Source organism: Sapajus apella, unplaced genomic scaffold (assembly GCF_009761245.1).
Source record: "Sapajus apella isolate SASKATOON/1434 unplaced genomic scaffold, GSC_monkey_1.0 scaffold1, whole genome shotgun sequence".
Taxonomy (NCBI): Eukaryota; Metazoa; Chordata; class Mammalia; order Primates; family Cebidae; genus Sapajus; species Sapajus apella.
The window spans coordinates 46,067,222-46,079,353 of NW_022436941.1; the positions used below are offsets into that span (position 1 = coordinate 46,067,222).

A 12,132-nucleotide genomic window follows, 5' to 3' on the forward strand; every position below is an offset into this window, starting at 1 on the left:
TTCTCCAAGTTCTCAGCAGAGCTTAATAAATACCAGCTATCATTTTTGTTTCTGGAGAGCTAAGACAAAGCACTATTCACTGTAGCAACTTGTTGAAATCCTCATATTCCTTCTCCTCCTCTTCACCATGCAACTGCTGCTGTAACCACTCCTCCCACAACTCATTCAATATTTCGTCAGCCTTGTAACTATCATGACAACTTATATTCAGTTTTGGGGAAAAGTAAGGTACAGGCTTTTTTTAAAAAAAAAATAGGTATTTCAAAAATGTTACTAGCATGCTAACATCTTCATAAAAATTAAGGATCCTTGAAGTGTCAATTTGACTAATGCACAAACACAAATAGGCCCAGTATCAAGAAATGAGAGATAAACTTAAGTACCTATTATTTTCATAGGAGTGACTTACTCCTTTGAAAAGGTCATTTTAATTCCAAATTTCTATTACTGTTTATCAACCAAAAACATGTTCAGTAATGCCTCATCACTACAGAATTGTCCTGATGCTTCTCTTTAGGAACCATATCAATCTGAGTTATAGTATATGCTAGATACAGTTGCTGAGGACATTGGATCTTTTCAAAGATGTCCTTAAATTCTATTCAAGAGAGTAATTATAACATGCTAATTTGTAGATTCTCTATTTTTATGTTCCTTGTTTTTGCCTCTTATGTGGGCTTCAGCAGAATTCTGTCACTTATCAAAAACATTGCTGTGTCCAAAAACCCATTCTTCAGTACTAAAAAACGTATAATTTTTAAAAATTAAAATAATATAATTTCTTACGCAGGATTTTACTCCATGCAAACTTTAATTATTATCTGTTAATATATTTTTAAATATTCTGTTACTCATTGATCCCTAATTACTTTATACAGGACAGTAAATGAATTTATTAAGATAAGGGAAAAAATCTTGCATTTTTTGTGAGTTATACAAGAATCTTATGTCTAGAGAACAAGAAATATATCTGTATAAATTTTTTTCATTGGAACTATAGAATCTTTCTCACAACTTTTTAGTAAATTACAATTCCATTACTTTTTATTCCCCAAGGATGAAAAAAATGCACTTCATTTTTTGGCAAAACAAATAAACATCCTATGTTGATAAAAATATCAATTACAAATGTGTCTACCCTAAAAGTCACATTCATTTTGTTTGTTATTGCAAGTTATTAAAAGGCTTCCAGGCATGCATATAAAACCTGAAAAACAACAGTTGAATCTATCATATTAAATTAAAATCCCTCCATAAAAAAGTAAACCCAAGTAGTTTATCAGTTAGGGAATGCCATGCTGCCCCAGAAGTCAATACAAATAAGACTTTATTAAAACATAACTAAAATGAAGTTCCACAAGAATCCTCCATGGGAATTGTTCTGCCTCAAATCCAAATGTGGAGAGTAAAAATACATCAGCTGACCTTAATTCCCTTAAAGTAACAAAGGAAGAAAAGAGAAACAAATTCCAAGGCCAACAACTGAAATAACACTTGAGAAAGAAAATATGGCCTCACAAAGGCATATATGGAAAAATAACTGCACTGCAAGTTAGACAATTCTCTGCTTTCAAACAATTTATGCTCTTTAATATTTGTACTAGTGGTAAGCTTCTTTGACCATTTGTCTGATACCTAATGTACCTTTTTAAGTGAATGCCTACAATTCTGTGTAGCTGCCATGAGCTGGCAATCCAGCTCATTTTCTTCTGTCTTTAGTTATGCTGTATTACTTACCATATCATTAAACATTAATTTCATAAGAGTTCTCTATTTTCTTCCCCAAAGAAACATGTAAAAAATTCAAACAGTGTGCTCAGATTTGGACAACTGGGTTGTAGTACAGATAAGATAGGCTTCCAGCTATACACAGTTCCCAACATGTTAGCTATATCTCTAACCAGATAAACAAGTGTTAACACATGCCATCTGAAAGGTGATGGTCTACATTATCATGTGAAATGTCCTCAAATTATTTCATGCAATGGATGTTTCAAAATATATTATTTGAATAATCTATAACTGGACATTTACTCAGTCTCTAATATTTTGCCTAAATAATGTCATGATAAAAATTTTTAGCTCTTTGAACATCCACACAGATAGGTAATGATCAGAATATTAATATTTTAAATATTTAAACCAAAAATACAAACTGAAGATCAGCAACAATTTTCATAGAGTTAGATTAGAACGCAATTTTCCAGATTGCCAAAAAAATATTTCCACGTTACCTCTAGCCTTTCTTATGTACGTAGTGAACTTACTCCTTTGTGTACCTAGTGAACTACAGAAAGCAAAGTAATGTAATTTTTTTTTTTTTACTGTTTGATTCATGTTTGAAAGAAACCACCCTCCTCATAAACAGGATGCAGTATTTCAGACTATCTCCCAAATATGGAAGATATAGAATATCTCCTTCAAACATAAAAAGGGTATTATGTATTTATGGTGAGGGGTGTTTAAGGACATATCAGTATACTGCCTATGTAAACTTATTCTGATATTTACCTGAGAAATGAACCCATATGGAACAACTTCATTCAACTCCAAGATGTACCTTGACGCCCTGTTGAGACACATACAACACAGATTAATGTGATGAAGTTCCCCCTTTTAAAGAAATAAAAATTATGCAGTCTTCCCCCATAGCATCAGTTACTACAACAACCTGAATGGAAAAATTTGAGAAGTTTTCATGGAAAAACTTTCTATGGGGTGAGGGAAGATACACATTCTTTCCTATCTTTATTTCTACACGGAAACTGTCAAGATTTTTCATTGGCCCATCTTCTATCTCATTATCCCTATCTTCTGAACACCTGTGGCTTTATGGCATCAATGTAAACTAATCTAAACTAATTCCAAAAAGAGCGAAACAGTAATCTTTTGTGTTGCATGTAACAGTGAAAATATTGGGAAGGATGTAAGGAAGATTTGATGTATATGAATGGCACAGTGCCTAACCTAGCTCCTTCCATGCTTCCTAAATGTTTCACTGAGCTCAGTAGGTTTGTATGGCCTTTAAAGAAACTAAGGAGCACATACACACCTGTGCCTTTATTTAAATAATCTTTAAAGTTCATTGAGAACTTTTTGTTAAATATGGCAGACTGTTAGACATGGCAGAATCTTCTGATACCTCTCAAAAATATCAGAAATGATATTTTCTGAAAGTATAAACACATAAAGACAAAATGAATGGGAGGGAAAACAACAATGTTGAGAGACATCAGGAATTTGAAAAACATAAAACAAGTGAAAGAGTGGAGGTCATAATCTAAGTATCTGCAAAAGAGAATCATATGAATTAGGGGGATTCACCCAATAGAATTCCAGAAAGACTCCAGATTCAGAAACACTGGCTATCTCAGAAGACAGAACAGTAGAAAGTTGGAGGTTTCTGACTCCACAGTTTCCTCCTCTACAGGAGATAGAAGGCTTATTTCTAAAACTAATTCAATTAGAAACATTCTAGGTTGAGAATGATTAATGGAACTGAAAACACAAGAAGAAATGAATACCCCTCCTGTCCTTAGATTGGTACTTGCCATTAATTTACCTTCCAAATGGGAGATTCTTTTCTGGAGAAACTAAACAGCCCTAGACACAAGAGCCTCAAATACTAAAATTTCGAAGTCCTCAAACAAAAATTCCAGCTCAAGTTAAACCCCTGAATTGACAGCCCCACCTCCTTCATGCATATCCACAAACATACATCTTCCAAAGAATTCTTTAGGGATTTGGACTTAAATATGAACAGATAGCCTAGAATTACCTAGATAGTCTACAGGCTTGAGGCAAATCTCTAAAACGAATAAGAGAAATCAAAAGAGAGAAACAGAAAAAAAAAAAAAAAAAAGAACCCACAGGAATTAGAGATACTTTATCACTAATGATTTAGAGATCTAATGATTTGATCTAAAGATATACCTGCATTAGATGGCAGAAGAAAACTGAAGAAAATCTATAATAAATATTCTCAGAGAATTAAGAATAGCTATTAGATTTGTATAACAAGAAAAAGACACTAATAAAAAATGACCCATAAGAAAACAAGAAATTAAAATACTCTCTAGCAGTTTGAAAGATAATGTTGAGAAATTCCGCTAGAAAATAAGGCAAAAAGAAAAAAAATATGGAAAATATAGGAAACAATAACAATTCAAGATGTCTTCTTAATGCCCAAATAATAGGAGTCCCTCCTTCAAAAAAAAGAGTACAGGAAAAATTGTTATAAAGAAGATTACCAAAGATCTAATACCAAAAAAAAAAAAAAAATTCAATATGGACCAGTTGCATATTAAAAGGATTCAGCAAGTTCTTTGTACAGTACATGAAGAGTCCCATACCAATGTACATCATGAACATTTATAACTCTCTGGGGATAGAGAGAAGATCTTAAAATCCGCAAGAGAAGAAGCAGGCTAAATAGCACTGGGAATCATAATACCATTGCTCACCTCAAAAGCAACACTGAAAATCAAAAGACTTGCTTTCAAAATTCAGAGAGCATGATAGAGACATTTTCACACATACAAGGATTCAAAATATTTACCTCCTATGAACACTTTTTAAAGGAAACTACTAGAATATTGCATTGACAAAATAATGGAGCAAACCAAGAATGAGGACGATAGGAGATCCAGAAAGCAGTAAATCTAACACAGGAGGAAAGCAAAGAAAAGTCCCAGCATGATGACTGTCTAGACAGTCTGGATTAGAGGTTACAGGAAGTTTCCAAGTCCCAAAAGACCAGAGCTGTGAATGGGTTACAAATGCGGGGAAATTGGTTCCCTCACCCTTGGAGTGTCTGGGTGGGGCCTGGAGTGGTCAGAGTCCCACGCCAGTGGCCTCAGGCCTTTAACTCCCTTCTCCCATTTCTCACAAAGAACCATAAATATATTATTTTCTATGTGTGCCATGACACAGAAAATATTGAAAAGCATTCTGATGTATTTTTGATGTACTGAAACACTCCGAATATATGATAGGCTTTTAACAGATCTGTTGAGAGCATTTGAAAAACTCGTGGATAGTTATTGTGGCAGACAGTGGATGATACCTATAGGCCATTCACAACCCTCTTTTCCTTTGCGTTCTTTAGGGTAGGAACTGGAAACCTGAAGTGCTGATTTTTCTAAACTCCATTGTGTCTAGATGTGGTCATGTGACTTAGTTCTGGCCAATAAGATGTGGGTAGAACCTGCTGAGTGGAGCTTCTTGAAAAGCAGCTAAATCATGAACATGAGGCTAAGACTCATACACTAAGAATGGAGGAGCAGGAGGTGGGAGGAAGGCTGAGTCCTTGGTCATACTGAAGTGTCTTCTCCTCATGGTTATAAGTGGCTACACTATGGCAAATAATCAATATCTAAAATTGATGAGTCAAGAGATAGAAATATTAGAAGACTATTTAGAAATGTGGAGGTAAATATCAGAAGAAACAGATCTTTGTGCATACTGGTTGCCTCTGAGGTATGGGGAAGGGTGAGAAAATGATATGTTTTCCATTATGCATTATTTATGCTTTTAAAACTATGTGCATGTATTATTCTGATAAAACTTAATTCAAAGTAGTCTAAGTTACCAAAAAAGCAAGACATGATGACATTGAAATGAAATCCTGAGGTAAATGTTTCAAAAATAGCAAGTAGAATTTATATATTCCTCAAATCAGAAAAGAATAAAGGTTTATTTCATGGATGGACTAAGATACACTTACTTAGGTACTTTTTTTCTAGTTCTGTAACAGTTATTGTGAAAATCTAAATGTTGAAGAAAAACTTTTTTAAAACTAATTTTTGTTACAAAAGTTGAGCTGTATTTTCACTGGGAGAATGTCTTAGTCAGTTCAAGCTGCTATAACAAATTACCATAGTTAGGGTGGCTTAAACAATAAACAGCTATTTCTCACAGCTCTGGAGGCTAGGAAGTCCAAGATCAAGGTGTCAGCAGATTAAGCGTCTGCTAAGAGCCCACTTCTTGGATTGCAGATGGCTGTCTTCTCTGTGTATCCTTATATGGCAGAAAGCAGAGCAAAGACAGCAAACTCATGTTTCTTCTTATTAGGGAACTAATTCCATTCATGAGGGCTCCAACCTTATGAATAATTACTTCCAAAAGGCCCCACCGCTACCTCCTAACCATTACACTGGGGATAGGACTTTAGCATATGAATTTTGTGGTGACACAAACATTTAGTCCATAATGGGGTGGGGGGAGTAAATAAACTAAGTTGAAAAGTTTTCATTAAAAATAAAGAATAAGACATTGTGTGGTCCTGGTTCAACTGGAAGCAGTTTCTTTTAGCAACGATTTCAGTATTTCCAAGACATAATTTTCTCCTTTGTCTTTTGAATCTAAAAGTAGCTGTCATTTCTAATTTAATGATCCTTTTTTTACTCTTAAATTTATTCATCTATAACTTTATTGTCCTCTGTTTGTTTTAGTCTAATGAACTCCTTATGTCACACACAGTTGGCATTTCAACTTACTTCATTTTAGGAGATTATATAACTTTAGGGCTTATACACTGAAGGTGCTCAATAAATGTATGTAGAAAATTTGACCATGCAGACCAGGTGCACATTAAGGCTATTACCTAAGACAAATTTAGGCAGAGGAGCACCTCACCTTCTTAGCAGGGACAGTTGGGTCTCTTATGATAATCAGAATAGAACGAAGTGGAGAAGTGAGTGAGTTCAGAATGGGGAAAGTGGCAGGATGCAGGCAAAACATATTCTTAATTTCGAGACAGACAGAGGCCCAGGACTTTCCTAGGCAGAAAAAGAAGAAAGGAGCTGTCTTTTGAAAAGAGGCATCAAGATTAGGACAATCCCAAGAAAGGGAGACTTACCCATCAGCAGAACCCAAATGAAAGCCCACAAAGAGACATTGTCTACTCAGAGTACATCTTCAGACATCAGGGTCCCAAGCTACTGTGTTTACTGTTAGCCCTTAGCCATTGTTAGGTCTTATTGCTTTATAACTCTTCTTTAAGAATATGTTAATAGTAAAATTAGTTACTCCTATATAGTCAATATAACTAAATCCTTAATTATTATCAAAAACATTTATAATCATCACTTCATGATTCAGTTTGTCCTTCTCTAGTCCAAATGAATTGAAGTAGGAATTCATAGGACCTTTCCTAGTGTAGAAATATTTTAGTGCTATTTAAAGAAAGTAAGAAGTATATTTCTCCTCTGACAAAAATTTGCATTCTCATAATATTTTATTTGTATCTTTTTTTAATGTCATGGCAAGAAATGGAGTTGATGGGCTAGGCATGGTGGCTTACGCCTATAATCCCAGCAGTTTGGGAGGCTGAGGCGGGTGGATCCCTGAAGTCAGGAGTTTGAGACCAGCTGGCCAACATGGCGAAATCCTGTCTCTATTAAAAATACAAAAATTAGCCAGGACTGGTGGTGGGTGCCTGTAATCCCAACTACTCAAGAGGCTGACACACGAGAATCACTTGAATCCCGGAGATGGAGGTTGCAGCGAGCTGAGATCATGTCACTGTATTCTAGCCTGGGTGACAGAGTGAGACTCCATCTCAAAAAAAAAAAAAAAAAAAAAAAAAATAGAAAGACAGTGTGGCTATTCCTCAAGGACCTAGAAATGGAAATTCCATTTGACCCAGCAATCTCATTACTGGGTATATATCCAAAGGATTATAAATCGTTCTATTATAAAAATACATGCACACGTATGTTCCTTGCAGCACTGTTTACAATGGCAAAGACCTGGAACCAACCCAAATGTCCATCAGTGATAGACTGGACAAGGAAATGTGGCACATATACACCATGGAATATTATGCAGCCATAAGAAACAATGAGTTCATGTCCTTTGTAGGGATGTGGATGAATCTAGAAACCATCATTCTCAGCAAACTGACACAAGAACAGAAAATCAAACACCACATGTTCTCACTCATAGGCAGGTGTTGAACAATGAGAACACATGGACACAGGGAGGGGAGCCTCATATACTGGGGTCTGTTGTGGGGGAATAGGGGAGGGACAGCGGTGAGTAGGGAGGTTGGGGAGGGATAACATGGCAAGAAATGCCAGATATAGGTGATGGGAGGATGGAGGCAGTAAACCACATTGCTGTGTATATACCTATGCAACAATCCTGCATGTTCTGCACATGTACCCCAGAACCTAAAGTACAATAAAATATATTTTTTAAAAAAATAGAAAAAGAAATGGAGTTGATTTTGAAGAGAAATCATTTTGAATAATTAACCATGAATTACTCTAATTAGTAGAACATAATTATAGGTTGGACATAAGTTCTTTCTAATGCAGAGGATAGAGTAAAAGAATATTGGAAAAATAATGCCACCTCATAGATGTTGTGATGAATCCCAAAGAGGGCTTTTCTTTGAATTAATCTTCAACTAAGGCATTTTAAATGTCTTCCATTAGAAAATGTTCATATTTTTACAAGACAAAAATTATTACCTAGCATATGTTGTTAGTTAGAGAATCTTTATTGTAATAATTATTAAAGAAGACATCTTTAATGCTTCCTAAAAGAGAAAATATCATTTCCCTTATTCCTTTTATAACACTTTCTGGATCAGCAGAACAGCCTTAGATAGATTTAGCATATTTGTACATCATAGGAATGCTTAAAACACTGTATGGAAGTAGAGTTTAACATATTCATGTCACTTGGAAAATCTGTATCAAGTGATTAACATGACAGTTGCACTTGTGGCTTCTGTTTCCTGTAGGGGAAAAATATATGGCACGCTGATGAGAATAGGTAACAGATTCTTTGCAATTAGTCTCTATTCTATAAAGACCATCATCAGGACCCAAATGAGAACCCACAAAAAGGTAGTCTACGTGAAGTATATTTAAAGCATTAAAGAGAGCCCAGATATGGGACTCAGGAGACATGTGCTCAGATATGGCACCACAGAAAACCAGGTAGTCTCTGACTAACTCTGGAACTTGAACAAGTCTCATTGCACCTCTTTAGCTATTTCTTTATTAGTAGTACGATACATCTCACAGGATTGTAACATGGTAAAAAGGAATTGTGAAATTAACTTTTGAAATTAAAACCAACAGCAACAACAAAAAAGGTAAAGCATTGTTTGGACAAAATGTCATTTTTTGGAAGATGTGGTTTGGTGAGGAAATGTGGAGATGTAGATCAAAGGATAAAAAATTGTAGTTATGTAGGATGAACAAGTCTAAATCTAAGTGCAACATAAGGACTATAGTTAATATTGTATTGTATTTGGGATTTTTTACTAAGAAAGTAGAATTTAGATGGTCTTACCACATATACAAAAGGGTAACTGTGTGAGTTGATGGATATGTTAATTTGCTTGACTGTAGTAATCACTTCACAATGTATATCAGAGCATTATATTGTATATCTTAAATATATACAATAAAAATGTAGCTTTAATATATTTGATTTTTACTAATAAAAACATTGACAATTTAGAAATGAGGAGTATCTGGCATATGGCTGAATAAAGCATAACTTATTTTCATGTTGCCATCATATATAAAAATAAAATAAATTCAAAGATGCCTACTTTTATGATTGCTAAGAGCTAATTATGCAAGAGAATATTTTTGCAAAGAAATATATAGTGACATTCTGATCATTGGTCACAAATAGTCCCTTGCTATGTTTCATTGTGATTTTCTAGGTTAGGTTTCAATTTTGAGAACAACATTCTTGCTTCTTAAATCCTTGCTTTTTTCTACATACTCTTCTGCCACCATCAAGAAAGCTGTTTTTCCTGATTGTTCAAAATAATAGATGGAGTCAAAGCCTATGTATGGAATAAACAAATGGTCTCACTTGCTCAAAAAATAACAGCACTCCTTGATCCTTTCATTATACCATCCTGTCTCCTCTTCTTTTCTTTTCTCCTTACCTGAAATATTGAATGAAACATTATCTCCAGTGAATTGCAATTAAAATAAATGTTGGTTGCCTGGGAGAGGAGAGAAAGGCCCAAGAATCTCCTTTAATCTTCTCTTACAGGCTATTGGCAAGGATTCTTTTATCTGATTAGCTAAAACAGTTAGCTTTCAGTATGGGCAAGTTGGACTAGGATTTCAGGAGAAGCTGTTTAGTGGTTATAATCAGTGATTTTTAAGGTTCCTTTCAACACTGAAATATTTCATTACAAGTAGACCCGTGTAGCCCAGGGGTGCCCTGAGAGATAAAGGAAGGGAAACTACTAAATGAAGTGAAGGACTAAGATCATAGGGGAAAATTATGCACTTCACCATTTTACCTGGAACTAGAGAGCAAAGGCGTGGATGAGAAAAAAATGAGGCATGATGCAATATCAAACAAGCCACAAGCATCCTAACTTCCTAACTCTTAAATAGATTCTTACTGAGAGAGAAAGTAGATTTCACCAAAGAAAAGACAAGGTTCTTTGGGAAAGAGGATAAAGAAAGAGACCTCTGTATTTGTTCCTTCAATAATAGGAGGAACTCATCATATAATAAGGATATAAATGCCTCATTCCCAGTGACTACTTAGGTTTTCCATGATCTTAAAATCTTGAAAGCTCAGGCAGCAAAGGAAATGAGTTCAGGCCTCTTTGTGACAGAGTGGACTCATGGTTAGAGAATGAGCAGAGACTGTAACATTTTCCCCTACCCCTGTTCTCTGGTCTTATTCTTTGATTTTCAAGAACCTCCTCACAAAACATCCCCTCATTCTGGCCTCTTGGGGCAGGTTCTTGTGAAGACTCAGACTCAGGAGAGCATATCTTATAATTGCCTTGACTGAGGGCCTCTTGACCTCGGACACGTGAAGAAGGGTCCGGATGCATATATTGGCCATGTCTGATTTTACAGAAGTAATCCTCACAGACATGGTTTGGTGGAACTTGTAGTCATCTGTAAGGACACTGTAGAAATACTCATCATTTACTTCAAGTCTATAAAGTTTTGTGGATTGAATAGGAATGACTTATCAAGTGGCAACTTCTAGAGGAGGATGAAAGTTGGCCACTTCCTGCTCCTGGTCACTCTAACCTCCAGCTCCTTCTGGAATCCTGGCAGGCTCTACCCCTGAGGCCACAAAGAGGGACTCTCAGGGTCACACCTGTAGTCTGTGGAGGACTAGCATCCTCTTTTGATGGAATTCAAATGCAACACTTAATACTCTTAGAAGAGAGAAAATGAACGATAAAAATTCTAACAACCTGGCTTGAATGTTTCTATTACAAAATTAGAGAAAAATCGAATTTGAGGGGACATGTAAAACATCACAAAAATGAATCAGTGGTTACTGAGGAGTCTGAACTCCAGGTCATCCTAATGCATATATGTTCCCAGGTCTGCTGTGATGGTTAAAATAGGTGAATATTAATAGTTTTCAGTCCCATAATAAAATAGGCCTAAGACCTTCAGTGCAGTTTATCCTCTTAAATTGGGTTACCACATACATGGAATGTATAAAAGAACTAGATCAAGTGTTTTATCACACATTCTTAATGAATGGAATCTGAATCAGGATACATAGGATTTGTTTAGTTATTTGTCTGTATATACTCATGTGCCACATAATGATGTTTCAGTAAACAATTAACAGCATATATGTTGGTGGCCCCATAAGATTATAATGGAGCTGAAAAATTCCTATTGCCTAGTGATATTGAAGCCGTCATAAAGTGGTAGTGCAACATGTGCTCATGTACCTGTGCTGATGCTGGTATAAACGAATCTGTGCTGCCAGGCATATAAAAGTACAGTATAGCACATAAAATTATGTAAATAATATTTGATAATATTAATAAATGACTATGTTACTGGTTTATATATTTCCTATACATGCTTTTATTGCTATAGTGCATTCCTTCTACTTATTAAAAAATGTTAACCATAAAATAGCCCCAGGCAGATCCTTCAGGAGATATTCCAGAGGCAGCATTGTCATGGGAGATGACAGCTCCATCTGTGTTACTGCCCCGGAAGAACTTCCGGTGGGGTAAGATCTAGAAGTGGAAGACAGTGATATTGATGATTCTGACTCTGTGTTGGCCTCAGCTAATGTGTGGGTCTTAGCTTTTAACAAAAAAAAAATTCAAAAGTAGTTTTTAACAAAAAAAAATTCAAAAGTAAA

At 35.3% G+C, this 12,132-nt stretch overlaps 1 protein-coding gene across 4 annotated transcripts in view; it reads left to right on the forward strand.

Annotated features, from left to right (window-relative positions):
* Positions 1-12,132, forward strand: part of KIAA0825 (KIAA0825 ortholog) — a 461,146-nt gene that overhangs the window by 377,620 nt on the left and 71,394 nt on the right. The gene's annotated exons all lie outside the window — the stretch shown is intronic.